The following is a 13,764-nucleotide window of genomic DNA, read 5'->3' as shown; positions in this document are numbered from 1 at the left end:
CCTCAGCCTCCCAAAGTGCTGGGATTACAGGCATGAGCCACCGTGCCCGGCCCTTAAATGCATTTTTGACTTATGCTTTTTTCAATTTATGATGGGTTTATCCAGATATAATCCCATTGCAAGTCAGAGAGCATCTGTGTATTTTTTTTTTTTTAATCTGCCCTTAGTGTTCATTCCCCCTGGAAGTTGGGAAACTAACCTTAGATGGATGAAGAGAGGAAAATTCATTTATGTTAGTTATTGCCTCCCATCTTAATGCTGCTTTCTTCCCAGAGGCATGTGGTTGGCCATGCCACTTCCTCTCCTTCTTCCCCTGCTGTGGGATATCCTTGATCCTGAGATTCTAAAGGCCAACAGGTGGCCTCTGGCCACGCTTTGCAAAATGTTTCCAAGATTGGTTTTTAGTAAAGACCGTTTCTTCCCTGAAGACACCAACATCCTCAGCTGGAGTGAGAACAGGGTTTCTGAGAGCCTGCCCTGAGAATGTCAGAGCCTAAAGCCTGGTGTTCTTAGTAACCGCCATCCATGATGGAAGCTCAGGGATTGACTGGGTCAAGCCATAGGGGAGCTAAAAGCAACCCTCGTGGCCCTTCATCACCTGCCGGTTCCCTGCTGCTGATACTCAGGTCCTGGTCTCAACAAGAGGACCCTGTAGAGAAAGTGTGTTTCCACAGGCTAAGGGGCCCCTCTGCGAGTATGGTAGGAAGACCCACTACTTTTTCTTTATAAGCCAGCTTCGGCTTTGGTCTGAGATGAGAGAGGAGGTGATTGCTACCAGGAGAGGAGATCAGGAATCTCATTATCGAAGTAGTCCAGCTGCTGTGTGCTGAAAGACCTGTTCCTCCTGGCAGCCTGAGTACATCTATAAGTTCCTCCTTGGCTTCACAGGCAGGTTTCTGCCAATGGAAGTGGTATCTTGACTTATTTATAACAGTAATCATCATACTATTCTTTTATGTTTGCATAGTCTGACTCAACTTTGAAACCTCTTTGACATGCCTGATGTCATTGACTCTTCCCTATAGCACAGGAGAGGGGAGGTACTGCTAACCTCAGAGCATAGACGTTCTGGAAGGAGAGCCGGGATTTAGACTCCAGCTCTTGGATGTCAGTGCTCCTTCTATTGATTACAGCTTTCTAATGTCTGTATATGGTTGCCAATAAGGAAGGTAGTTTGGGAATTGGAAAACCATTTATTATTGTTGTCTCTTCTCCATACTAAAGGCAGTGTTGGACTGCTCATTGTGTGTAATACCCTGCACTTAACCTTCACAACCAACAGTAAGAGGAGGCCTATCATTAGTCCCGTTCGTCAAAGTCACCCACGAGGTCCTACCAGGGAGATGAAGAAATGTAGGCCACATGAGACACCTGCCCTGAATGGCACATGGTTCAGTACAACCACACCTCAAGAGTGCTGTTCAAAGGCCACTGTTGCACCAAAGGATGTATCAAGTTGCCCGCTTGGGCCTGCCCTCTTCCACGTTGTGTATGAGTACTTAGAAGAAGATTGGCATTGACGGCAGGCTGATCGAGTTTTCAGGTGGTAGATTTGGGAGGGGGAGAAGATTATGTTAATGAATCAGAGTCCAAAAAGATCTCAACAGACTGGTGCAGTAGACTGAATCCAACAAGATGACATTTTTAAAGGATACCTGTGGATCTGCAGCTTGGCAGCAAAATGTGTGAAATAAAACTTAGGGATGAGGCAGCTATCAGAAATGAAAAATCTAGATTGGATCTCTGGCTGCATTAATAGGAGAATAATGTCTAGAACAGATCTGTAGGAGCTGGTCAGACCCAACCTGTAATGCTCTCCCTTCTGAGTTCCATGGTCTGTGAAGAACAAGAGGAGCCAAGAGAACCGAGATTGGGGAGTAATTAAAATGATGTTTTGTAAGGAATCGTTTAAGAAGACATCTCAGGATGTTTAGCCTGAGAGAAGGAAGTTTCAAGGAACAAATATTTGGCAAGATGTTCCATGGAAGGGGGATTAGAGTGGTTCATAGTGACTCCCACAACGCAGACATGGGAATCATGAGTGGTCATTACACGGGAGTTTGGCATAAAGGGTAACTCTCCAACAGTCGGGACTGAACTCGGGAGGTGCCACTAAACTGGCACACCACTTACCTGGCTCACCGCTTACCTGGCACACTGCTTACCTGATGCACCACCCTAGATGGAGCCTGCAGTGAAGCCGTGCCTGGCAGACCCTGGGCAGGAGTGTGGGTGTGCGACTGCACTCCTAGAGAAGGGGCCTGCAGAGAATGGTTACCTGTGGGTTTTTTCTTGCCTGTTGCGAGTCTGTTAGTCCCAGCTTCAAGGTCTAAGACCTGAGTCCGTGGGAGAATGATGATCCCTTTATGGAAATGGCGGCTGTATCAGGGATGAACGAGCAGGTTGGCAAGAGGAAGAGCTGTGCCTCAGTGTCCCATCTGTAAATAGCTAGTGGAGCCTGTGTTCATGTGTGTGTATGTGCGTGTGTTTGCGTGTGGTGCTGTTGGTAGTGGTAGTCGTTTGAATTCAGAGGGTTTTTTTGTTTGTTCTGAGACGGAGTCTCGCTCTGTCACCCAGGCTGGAGTGCAATGGTACAATCTCAGCTCACTACAACCTCCACCTCCTGAGTTCAAGCGATTCTGCCTCAGCCTCCTGAGTATCTGGGATTACAAGTGTGCACCACTGCACCTGGCTAATTTTTGTATTTTTTAGTAGAGACAAGGTTTCACCATGTAGGCCAGGTGGGTTTGAATGCCTGACCTCAAGTGATCTGCCTACCCCGGCCTCCCAAAGTTCTGGGATTACAGGCGTGACCCACTGTGTCTGACCCTGAATTCAGGTTTTCTTTATTTTATGAAGTAAGGGCACTAAAAACAGAACAATACCCCCTAAAGAGTAACAAAGCACCACAACCAATCTATCTTCATTATCAATACGTAAAGGAGATTCTAACACAGAAATGTAGGGAGGACGTAAACTCAGAAAAATCTGTATGTACATGTGCATGTATATGCATGTGTGTGTTTATGTATCACATTGTTTAAGACAACACTTCTTTGTAGACCCAAATTGGTAGCATTAGCGTTTGGGAACTGCTGTCTTACAGTGCCTGTTTGCTGTATCCTGCTGGCTGCCTTAATTACCTTAACTTAAAAATTACCTCCTTTAAGTGATTTCAGAAAGGGTTTTAAAGGTAACTCAGTTATCTTGAAACTAATTGTTCTGCTGTAGATTATCCTTGCTCTTAGTTTCTGCAGGCTTTTTTAAAATTTGGATGAAATTCACAAAACATAAAGCTAACCGTTTTAAACTGAACAATTCAGTGGCATTTAGTACATTGGCAATGTTGTGCAACCACCACTTCTATCTAGTTCCAAAATGTTTCATCACACTTCAAAATAAAACTTCATACCCATTAAGCAGTTATTCTGCCTCCCCCGCCACATACAGCCCCTGCTAATCACCAATCTGCTTTTCGTATCTGTGGATTTACCTATTCTGGACATTTCATTTAAATGGAATCATACTATATGTGTGTGTGTGGGTGTAGATGACCGTTTGTGTCTGGCTTCTTTCATTTATCATCATGTTTTTGAGACTCATTTGTGTTGTAGCGTGTATCATGCTTCATTCCTTTTTATGGCTGAGTATTCTTTTATTGGATGTATGTAGCACAATTTTTGTTTATCCACTCATCCATGGATGGGCATTTGGGTTGTTTCCAATTTTTTGGCTCTTATGAATAGAGCAGCTATGAACATTTGTGGACACGGATTTGTGTGAATATCTGTTTTCAATTCCTTTGGATATATACCTAGGTGTGGAATTTTGGTCCATATGGTAATTCTATATTTAACTTTTTTATTAAAAAAATTAATTGTGGTGAAATATGCTTAATGTGAAATTTACCCACCTTGATTTTTAATGTACAGTTCTGTGGCATTAAGTATCTTCACATTGTTATGCAACCATCACCACCATCTTCTCCTGAACTCTTTGTTTTTTGTTCTGTTTTGTTTTTTGAGACAGGGTCTAGCTCTGTCACCCAGGCTGGAATACAGTGATCTGGGCTCACTGCAACCTCTGCCTCCTGGGTTCAAGCGATCCTTCCACCTCAGCCTCCCCAGTAGTTGGGACTACAGGTGCACACCACCATGCCCAGCTAATTTTTGTATTTTTTGTAGAGAAAGGGTTTTGCCATATTACTCAGGCTGGTCTCAATCTCCTGTGCTCAAAGGATCCTCCTGCCTCAGCCTCTCAAAATGCTGGGATTACAGGTGTGAGCCACTGTGCCCAGCCCTCTCCTGAACTCTTTATCTTGCAAAACTGAAACTCTGTACCCACTGAATAATAACTCCCTATTCCTCCTCCCTTGCAACGCCTGAAAACCGCCATTCTGTCTATGAATTTGACTATCTCGAGTACCTCATATAAGTGGAATCATACATTATTTGTCTTTTTGTGACTGGATTATTTCACTTAGCATAGTGTCCCCAAAGTTTGTCCAGTTTGTAGCATGTGTCAGAATTTCCTTTTTATGGCTGAACAACATTCCATTATAGGATTCTCTGTTCATTCATTGACAGACACTTGAGTTGCTTCCACCTTTCGCTATTGTGAGCAATACTGCTATGAATGTGGGTATACAAATATCTCTTTGAGATACCAATTCTTTTGCATATATATCCAGAAGTGATATTGCTAGATCATGTGATCATGTGCTGACTCTATTTTTAATTCTTTGAGGAACCGCCATACTCGTCTTCCATAGTGGCTGTACCATTTTACATTCCCACCAACAGTGCATGAGGGATCCAGCTTCCCCACATCCTCACCAAGACTTGTTATTTTCATCGTTTGTTAACATCTATCCCAGTGGGTGTGAAATGATACCTCACTGTGATTTCGATCTGCATTTCCCCAATGACTAGTGACTGGAGTCATTGGTGAGCACCACCACACCCAGCTAATGTTTGTATTTTTAGTAGAGACGGGGTTTCAACATATTGGCCAGGCTGGTCTCGAACTCCTGACCTCGTGATCCACCTGCCTGGGCCTCCCAAAGTGCTGGGATTACAGGCGTGAGCCACCACGCCTGGCCCTTTGCCCATTTTTAAATTAGATTGAGCCTGCCTGTTTTTGTGTTTAGAGTTACGGTTCTAAACTTGCTGTTCTTCAGAAGCTAGAGTAAATATAGCATCTTATTATCCTAAGCCACATGTTTGCTGAGAACTTAGGCTACTTCAGGTGTAAGGCTACCAAGAGCCTACACAGGCACCTGAGATGAGGAGGGAGAGCAGGGCTGCAAGAGGCAGGGGCCAATGCTTTAGAAGGTCCAGATTGCTCTGGGAAAGCTGGCCCAAGGGCAGCTGTTGCCATCTCTGTCCTCCAGGTCATCCTGGAACTCTTTGCAGAGATACTAGGAAAGCAACTCACATTTGTCTCTGGAAAGACTCAGGTTCCCAGGCCTCGGGCCTGCCCTTTCATCTGTGTTTCTTCTAAGTATTGCAACATCCAGCAGGCCTCTATTCCACAGTCCCCTGGGTGAGGGGAATGTGTCCAGGGGCCCTTGACCTGCTAGCCTGGGATCAGGGAACAACGCCCACAGCCTAACTCTTGGGAACAGACAATCTCCAGCCAAAGCTGCAAACGACTGAAAACGAGGGCTGGTCAGATGGGTGGTCAGCTTATACCCCCTCGACACCGCCCCCCCCCCACCAACTACATTCCAAACAAATGGAACTGTGGAAACTAGTTCTGCTTTGCCAGCCAGCACAACTCCCTCCCAGTCTGAAACCGATGAATTCTCCTCAAGGGAAGAAACTCTCTCAACAAGAGGGGAAAAGGAAGCCAAGAACCCAGAAGTCCAGTCATGTTCTCCCTGAATAATTCTCCCACGGAGTACTCACTGTCTCTGGCTTTGGTTATGTTTTCAAGTGACTGAAGGGATGGTCCCCACAGGAGACCGTCTTACATAGGCAGTCGTTATAATGACCTGTCTAATCTCTCTAATGCCTAGTAGGCTCTGCCTAGCTTGTGGTGATGGGAGGAAGCATGTGAGCATGATGTGAGGGGGTGCTGTCTCCCCACAGTCCAGAATTCTCCAGGAAAGTCATACTTCTGAGTCTTGGAAAACTTTGTATCTTAAAGGTTTAATTTTTTTTTTTTACTAAAAGGCATGTACCCCTTAGCTAGGGTTGATTTAATATTCATCAGGTAATAACCAGGTTTTACAAAGAAATGTTGGATGCCACACAGGGGAGGTTCTAGTAGAAGATAAAGATGCGCAAAACATACTTTGCCACTGTTTTTTTTTTTAATTGAGGTGAAATTTGCGTCACAGAAAATTAACCATTTTAAAGTGTACAATTCAGTGGTACTGAGTACATTCACAATGTTGTGCCACCATCACCCCCAAAGGAGACCCTGTGCCCATTAAGCCGTCACTCCCCCCGCCTTCTTTTCCCCGCCTGCCCCTGACAACCGCAAGTCTGCTTTCTGTCTGTATGGTTTTACCTATTCTGGACATTTCATATAAAGGGAATTATATAACATGTGGCCTTTGTGAACCCTTGTTTTGGCAGGCATTCTCCCCCCTCCAAGTCTACTGTCCTTGGCCAAGATCAGGAACTAAACTTTCTAAATATCCAGAATGAATGAAAGCTCCCTGCTTAAATCAATAGTTCCAACAACCCACAAAAGTATTTTCCAATCATTATAATGACCTCTCTACTCTCTCTAAGGCATAGTGCTAGGTAATGAAGTGGACTCTGCCTATCAGGATGGACAAGCCCTGAGCGAAGGGGGAGTGGGTAAGGCCTGAGGTGTCTCCAGGCTGCCTGGGGACCCGGGACCCAGGCCAGACAAGCAGCAGCTCCGGGGCTGCGGGAAGGCCCAGCCCTGCACACACAGCGCTGGCTCTCATGCACCTCTGAGGAGCCTGCTGCCTCTGACCACACCTTGTGTGTGCGGTTCAGGAATACCTAAGTTCATCCGCCAAATTCAGGATACAACTCTGACTGTTCCGGGCTTTTCTTTCTGCCTTTCCCTAATCTCGTCTGGGCGTGCTCTCTTAAAGGGGAAGTAGTGCGTTCTGACTGGCCAGGGCCCTCATCCAGGAGCCAGGAAACGTCTACTACCACGAGTCGCGTTGCCCAGCGTGTCACTGGCTCAGCCTCCTTATCCAAACGGCAAGGCAGCCTCCCTGGGATGTGTAAGTGTGAGCGCAGGGCACGAGGGCCACACAGGACGGCGTGGGGCTGGGCGCAGGTCAGGGAACAGAGATCCTGGCAGGCGGATCATGCTGGCAGCCCACAAGCCATTTAGCAAGATGAGTGTTAGCATAGACAGTGCTCTCGTTCTGTGGGCTGGAGCTGGAGCCGAGACAGGGCTGAGGCGGGGAGCGGGGAGAGTAGCTGCCTCAGAAAGAGGTCAGAAGTAGGAGGCTGGGTTGGGGACCAGTCTATTTTGGACAGCCCTTCTGGAGGCACCAGCCTCCAGCCTGAAAAGGAGTGGAGTGGAAAATTTTCTAGCACACCTTTCAGAGCACCGGGAAGCCAGCTGCAATGAACCTTCCTGGCTTGTCAACCCCACCTCCCCATGTTTATGTCCGTGTATTATCTACTCAGTGCACTTACCTACTCAGCCACTGTGTTTCTTTGTTGTTTTTATATGTACTTTGTGTTAAGACATGTTCAGGGTCCTTTCTCTTCAAACTGTACAAATTGCTTGAAACTAGCACCCTGGTTTTTTCCTTCTTTCCTGTCCTCAGTGGTCCTTGTCCAGTGCGTGCACACTGCAGGCCCTGAATCACCTCGGGCAGCTGGCACACAGGTGGACCGACCAGCTCACTGGGATGCTGGGTGGCGTGTCTGGCTGGTTTCCAGCTAGGGCTCTGTGTCCCGTGTGCCCAGAGAAATAAAGGGGAAAATGCACACCCACTCACACACGCAGTCAGTTCCTACATGCCACAAGACTGGTGGCAGGAAAATAGACCCTTTGCTGTGTTTTAGGCCCCTTTCTGTCCTGTGGTTTTGTTTGTGTGGTAGTGATGGTTGATCTTAAATCATGTAAAAAGTTTTGTTTTCACCAAAATAACTCAGACCTTTTGCTTCGAAAGACGGGAGAGAGAAGGGGGCCAGAAAGGAAAAAAAAAAAAAAAAAAGTGTGTGTGTCTGTACGCATATGTTGACAGGGCATAACCACACCCTACTTCAAGACAACTTCCTGTTTGCCGCTGCCAACTGCCACTCCAAGGAGAACAGAAATGCTTCCGTTATTAGTGGCTGCTGTGGGACCACGACAGTCTGTGGGGTGAGTGGCTTTCAGCGACACCATGAGCTTAGCAGTAGTGGAGACTATTCACCTTCTCTTGTAAGAGACCATGGCCCTGTGCTGTTGAAAGTAGACACTGGTACAGTAGAAATAAAGCAGTGGTGGCCTCTCCTATCAGCCTGTGGTCCTTAAACAGTGTGCTCCCATAGGATTCTTGTAAGTGGAATAATTTAATTCAGGGGCAGGGAGAAGGCTGAGAACTGCCTACTGAGGAAAGCTACTACCTGTGTGTGTGTTTTTAATGGACATTTTCATGTATCAGGGGAACTTAACATTAAGCGCCTCCTGTGAGTTGGCACTGTGGTAGCCACCCCACGTGTTATCAATCCTCCCAACACTCATTTATTCCACAGTGAATAGAGTGAGTGTTCTTGAGGGTGAAACCCTGTGCTAAACACAGGAGATAAAAGAGTCAACAGGACACCTGCCCTCCAGGTGTGTCCAGGCGCAGGACACTTAGACCAGTAAACCAGTAATTACAGCGTGTGATATGCACTAAGATGAGGGACTCAGTGTGCTCGAGGGGCACCTGTCCTGTTGTAACTCCGTGATGTGGGTATTATTGTCCCCATTTTACAGGTAAGGAGACTGGGGCTCAGGGGGTTAAGTTATTTCCCCAAGTCCCAGAGCTAATGAGTGACAGAGCTGGGATTTGAGCCCAGATCTTTCTGATTCTAAAGACAGCAGTGTTTGGTCCGCATTTCCGGTGACTCCCAAAGCTTATGGAGCGTGAAAATCACCTCAGGACCTTTTAAAAAAATCACAGATTTGGGGGCCCTGGCCCTGGTGTCCAAAAGTGAAGAAGTCCCTGCTGCGCTGTATGTTGTCTGATGTGGAAGTGCGGCCTGGCACCTGCTCGCCTCCTGCAGCCAGGATCCTCCCTCCACGGGGCCTGGCAAGCCGTGAAGCCTTAGCTCAAGGCACCGGGGCAAAGGCCGCTGATGCTGCCTCAAGACAGCGTTGGGAAGATTCGGTCCAACGGTTCAGGTATTTTCATTTATTTATTGTAAAATTTCAGCTTTTAGATTCAAGGGTTTAGATTCAATTCAGCTTTTAGATGTGCAGGTTTTCAGGTTTGTTTTTTGGGTTTTTTGTTTTGTTTTGTTTTTGAGACAAGAGTCTCACTCTGTCGCTCAGGCTGGACTGCACTGTCGCAGTCTCAGTTCATTGCTACCTTTACCTCCCAGGTTCAAGCGATTCTCCTGCCTCGGCCTCCTGAGTAGCTGGGATTATAGACACGCGCCACCACACCTGGCAAATTTTTGTATTTTTAGTGGAGACAGAGTTTTCCCATGTGGGCCAGGCTGGTCTTGAACTCCTGACCTCAAGTGGTCCACCTGCCTTGGCCTCCCAAAGTGCTGGGATTACAGGTGTGAGCCACCACGCCCAGCCATTTTATCAGGTATTTTAAACATTGGGAATCCCAGCTTGTGGATCTTCTCCCTAAGATCCTGGAGTCTGTGGCTCCCCCTGTGCCCGGGTCCGGCTGTCGGCCATACCTGTCTCATCAGCACTCTGGGGGTTATGAGGTCAGCTGTGTCATCCTAAGGTAGAATTCAACAGCTTGTCTGCAAGCTGGAGGCCCCCCCAGTTTTCACCAAAGCTATGGTGACTCCTGTGTTTAAACGCGTGTGACTTGTGCGGTGTGTGTTTGTGGTTTTGGAGGGGGCTACTCTGATGGAGAAGTTCAGTGGCATGCATGTGGAGTCCTTGTCAACCCCTCTGCTACCACTGGGCCCAGACAGTGGGGAGCAGGTAGAGCCATAAAAGGTCTAATGTTATGAAGAGGATTGTGGCTCTGGCTCCAGGTGGAGTCTGGTAGACTCAGGTCCTTCGGGCAGCAGTCTGCCTTCTGAGGGCCACGTCCGTTCCCCTGCACTCAGAGTGACAACTGTGGCAACAAGCCAGAATCTGGAGAGTGCCATTCCCTGAGCACAGGAAGCCCTCTGATGACGAAGGTCTAGCAGTGACAGCAACCTATTGTATCATCACTGTAATAGCCTAGTGTCTGGCACATGGTAGGTGCCAAGGAAATGCTAAGAAAAAAAAAATAGTGAATGAATGAAATAGGTTTCATTTTAACCTATATTTTTGTCTCCTTCCTGCCTTTGTATTTGCACCTACTTTCTCTCCTCTGCCTTTTCTGCTTAAGGATATGTTAGTATTTTGTTGCTGCTGTTGTCTGTTTTTATCTTTCTTCTTGGATGGACTTAAACAGCTTTAACAAATTTCCTCATCACCATGTATTTATCAAGTGCTTTTCTTTTCTTTTTTTTGAGACAGGGTCTCATTCTGTCACCAGGCTCGTGTGACAGTGGCATGATCTCAGGTCACTGCAACCTCCGCCTCCTAGGTTCAAGCAATTCTCCCACCTCAACCTCCTGAGTAGCGGGGATTACAGGCATGCACCACCACGCCTGGCTAATTTTTCTGTATTTTTAGTAGAGACGGGGTTTCACCATGTCGGCCAGGCTGGTCTCAAACTCCCGACCTCAAGTAGTCTGCCCACCTCGGCCTCCCAAAGTGCTGGGGTTACAGGAGTGAGCAACCACACCTGGCCTCAAATATTTTTCTTTAAGTAGTATTAGTCTCTACGTACTATTTGTGCCATCTTGAATTTCCTTGTGGATGTGAGTGTACCATTTTGCTTACATTTTCTTAGGTTGAAATAACTCTCTTACCTGTCTCCTACCAATTGCTTTATTATGGATTATTCAGGTTGTTTGTAGTTTTTTTTTTTTTTTTTTTTTTTTTACTGTAGTAAACAGTGCTGAGAGTATCTTTGAACTTTTTTTTTTCCCTTTGGGATATTTCCTGGAGGTCTATTTGCAAACTAACACTACCAGATTACCAGATAAAAGGCTATGGATGCTTTTTAGTTCCTGTTATTATCACCAGGTTGCTCTCCAGAAAAATGTAATCCCTTGAAAGTACCGCTGGCAAGGTGTACATGTGCTTGTCTCCCCACAGACTCTATTTCTGTGGTTTTTCCTTTTAGCTAGGCTAGGTGTCTTGTGAGGGCATCCCTGGGGGCTGATGGAAGTATTTCAGGGCCCTGGAAACCCCCTGGGACTCCCCAGATCCTGCTCAATAGTGGCGATGCCAGAAATTTGCACCTTAGTATAAATGACAAATAGAAGAGGAGGAGGAAGGGGGAATGCCACCACAGGGGAAAAGTTAAAAAGAATCCTAAGTTACATGACTTCATAGCAGCTCTGGAATGGGAAATGCCCTCGTAAGAATCATCCCAGTTGCATTTCTAAAGTGTGGAGGGAAGGGAACGTCCCAGGCAGGGTGGCATGGTAGAAAGGGCATTGGCTCTGGGGCCTGGCAAGTCTGGGCTTTCCTGCCAGCTGCTGAGGTCTGCGTGACCTTGGTCTTGTTTCACAATCTTGCTAAGCTTTAATTTCCTCATCTGATATCTAAGAAGAAAAAAAAATAATAGTAATTTCCCCATCTATAACAAGGCAACTAACGGTCTCATACCGCATGGTAGGGTTGTTGGGTAGATGAGCTGGTGAGTGAAAAGCAGCTTGCACGGTGCCTGATACTCAAGAAAGACTGTTTTCCCTCCTGACTGAATGAATGTGCATGGGGTGACCAGATGACTAAAAAACCATTCCAGAGCCTAGGGATTTGGGAACTGAGCTGGCATTGGCACGAGCAGTGTAGACCACAGGCCCACACTCATATTTGTCAAAAGAACTTAGTGCTCCAGATAGTTCATGTTGCCCAGCAGTGGGTAGGAGGTGAAGAGGGGTAAAGAAGACCTAGTATAACCTGTGCTTAAGGAACGCCTCCTCGGCTCGTCAGCCCTGCGATCTTTTAAAGAGGTACTGCAGTCTGAGAAGGGAACGGGCACTCCAGAGAAGCTCACAAGCACTCCTGGCACGGGAACTGCTTGGCACAGCTCTGCCTGCATTTGCAGCCTGTCCTATCACCTGACTTTCCTGTGTCTTCATTTCCTCCTCTGCTGAGCGAGGCTGATTCAATATCCCCTTCTAACCACCATGGCAGTAAGTTTAGTATCTAACTATGATGGTGACAAATGAGGCTACAGGCCCAGGTTCTAGCCCCAGCTCCTCCACTTACTAGTCTTACGACTCTGGGCAACTTTCTCAAATACAGTCTGTCTCCATTTCCGCAACTGTAAACTGGGGGGAATCGTTGCCTCACCAAGCGGCTGTAAGTACAGCTGGCCTGGCTCCTGGCACGGATCCCAGTACCAAGGTGCCAGCCCTGCCTCTCTCTCCAACTCCAGTTTACTTTTGGAAGAAGGTCCCTTGGAAATCAGGGTGTTTATAGGCAGCATCCTGACTGCAGCTACGAAAGCAGATTGAACCCACTGATAAGATAGAAGCCGGCTAATGACTTGCCAAGCACCTGCCCTCAAAAGTGGGGGCTGAAGGAGACTCCATGCTGTCAAGTGAGTAAGCCAGGTGCTGGCCTAAGCCCAAGTGTGCTTACACAACCATGGCAGGCCATGAGCGACTGTGGTGCTCAAAGTCTATTGGGAGGGGGTTGGTCCCTTAAAAGCCATATTGGAAAATTCCCAACAAGTTCTTTCTAAAAATGGTACAGGGAGCCACCTTGAGTGTTTGCGGCCGGCTCAGCCATTCATGAGGCATCTGTGCTAAGGTTTTAAATGCAGGACACTGATGCTGCAAGTATGAAAATACCTCTGTGAATAAGCGTATGGGGAAGGGAACACTGAATTTTTACTGCAATGGAATTGCCTGAGAACCTGATGGATTTTATCTTCAGAGAGTGAGGGGAGCAAACTAGAGACACCAGGGCTCCCCACACCTATCAGATTTTTGGGATGCTGAGAGCTGGTGTCTGCAAGCTTCCTGCCTGGCTGATCTCTAGGACTGCCCCTGGAGTTGCACCTGGATGTTTAAGGAGGCTGCGGGGAAGCAGGTGGTCTTAAAACAGTCAGTTGCTGAGACCTTGGCCTGGACTTCCTGTGGTGGAAATGCACAAAAGTAAAAGGATTTGACTTTTCATTTCTTTGGTACCGGGGCCCCCCAACTCTTTGTGATTGAGGTCTCAGGCAATGGTATGAGCTGCTGACTGGCACCTGCCAGCTGCCTAACACCTAAAAGGTGTTTCTTCCTCTCCCTAGGGGAGTCAGGTGCCCTGCTGAAACGCCCACAGGCAGTGGGAAAGGAGAAGTCTCGCTGGTTCTTTCAGGCTCCTCCTATCTGTAGCAGAATCTGCCAGGATTCCAAGGTGGTAGAGCCCAGAGTTAAGATAGGGGCTCTGAAAACATCCCCAGATCTGATGTTTTCTAGCTCTGTGACCTTAAGCAACTCATTATATCTCTGAGCCTCAGGAATTATACCTCAAGGAAATAATTGTAAATCACTTTTTAAATCAGTTCTTTGAAAGACAAATAGGGCCGGGCGCGGTGGCTCAGGCCTGTAATCC

At 47.1% G+C, this 13,764-nt stretch overlaps 1 protein-coding gene across 3 annotated transcripts in view; it reads left to right on the top strand.

Annotated features, from left to right (window-relative positions):
* ATXN7L1 (ataxin 7-like 1) overlaps positions 1-13,764 on the top strand; it is a 277,297-nt gene that overhangs the window by 194,042 nt on the left and 69,491 nt on the right. Inside the window, exon 1 of one of the 3 annotated variants that reach the window (XM_011956866.1) lies at positions 7,097-7,213. The exons of the other annotated variants lie outside the window; for them this stretch is intronic. The gene's annotated coding sequence lies outside the window, so the exon portion shown is untranslated. Of the gene's footprint in view, positions 1-7,096; positions 7,214-13,764 lie in introns of those variants that run through there. 3 annotated transcript variants of the gene reach the window in all.

Source organism: Colobus angolensis, unplaced genomic scaffold (genome assembly GCF_000951035.1).
Source record: "Colobus angolensis palliatus isolate OR3802 unplaced genomic scaffold, Cang.pa_1.0 Scaffold427, whole genome shotgun sequence".
NCBI lineage: Eukaryota > Metazoa > Chordata > Mammalia > Primates > Cercopithecidae > Colobus > Colobus angolensis.
This window is presented reverse-complemented; position numbering and strand designations above follow the sequence as displayed.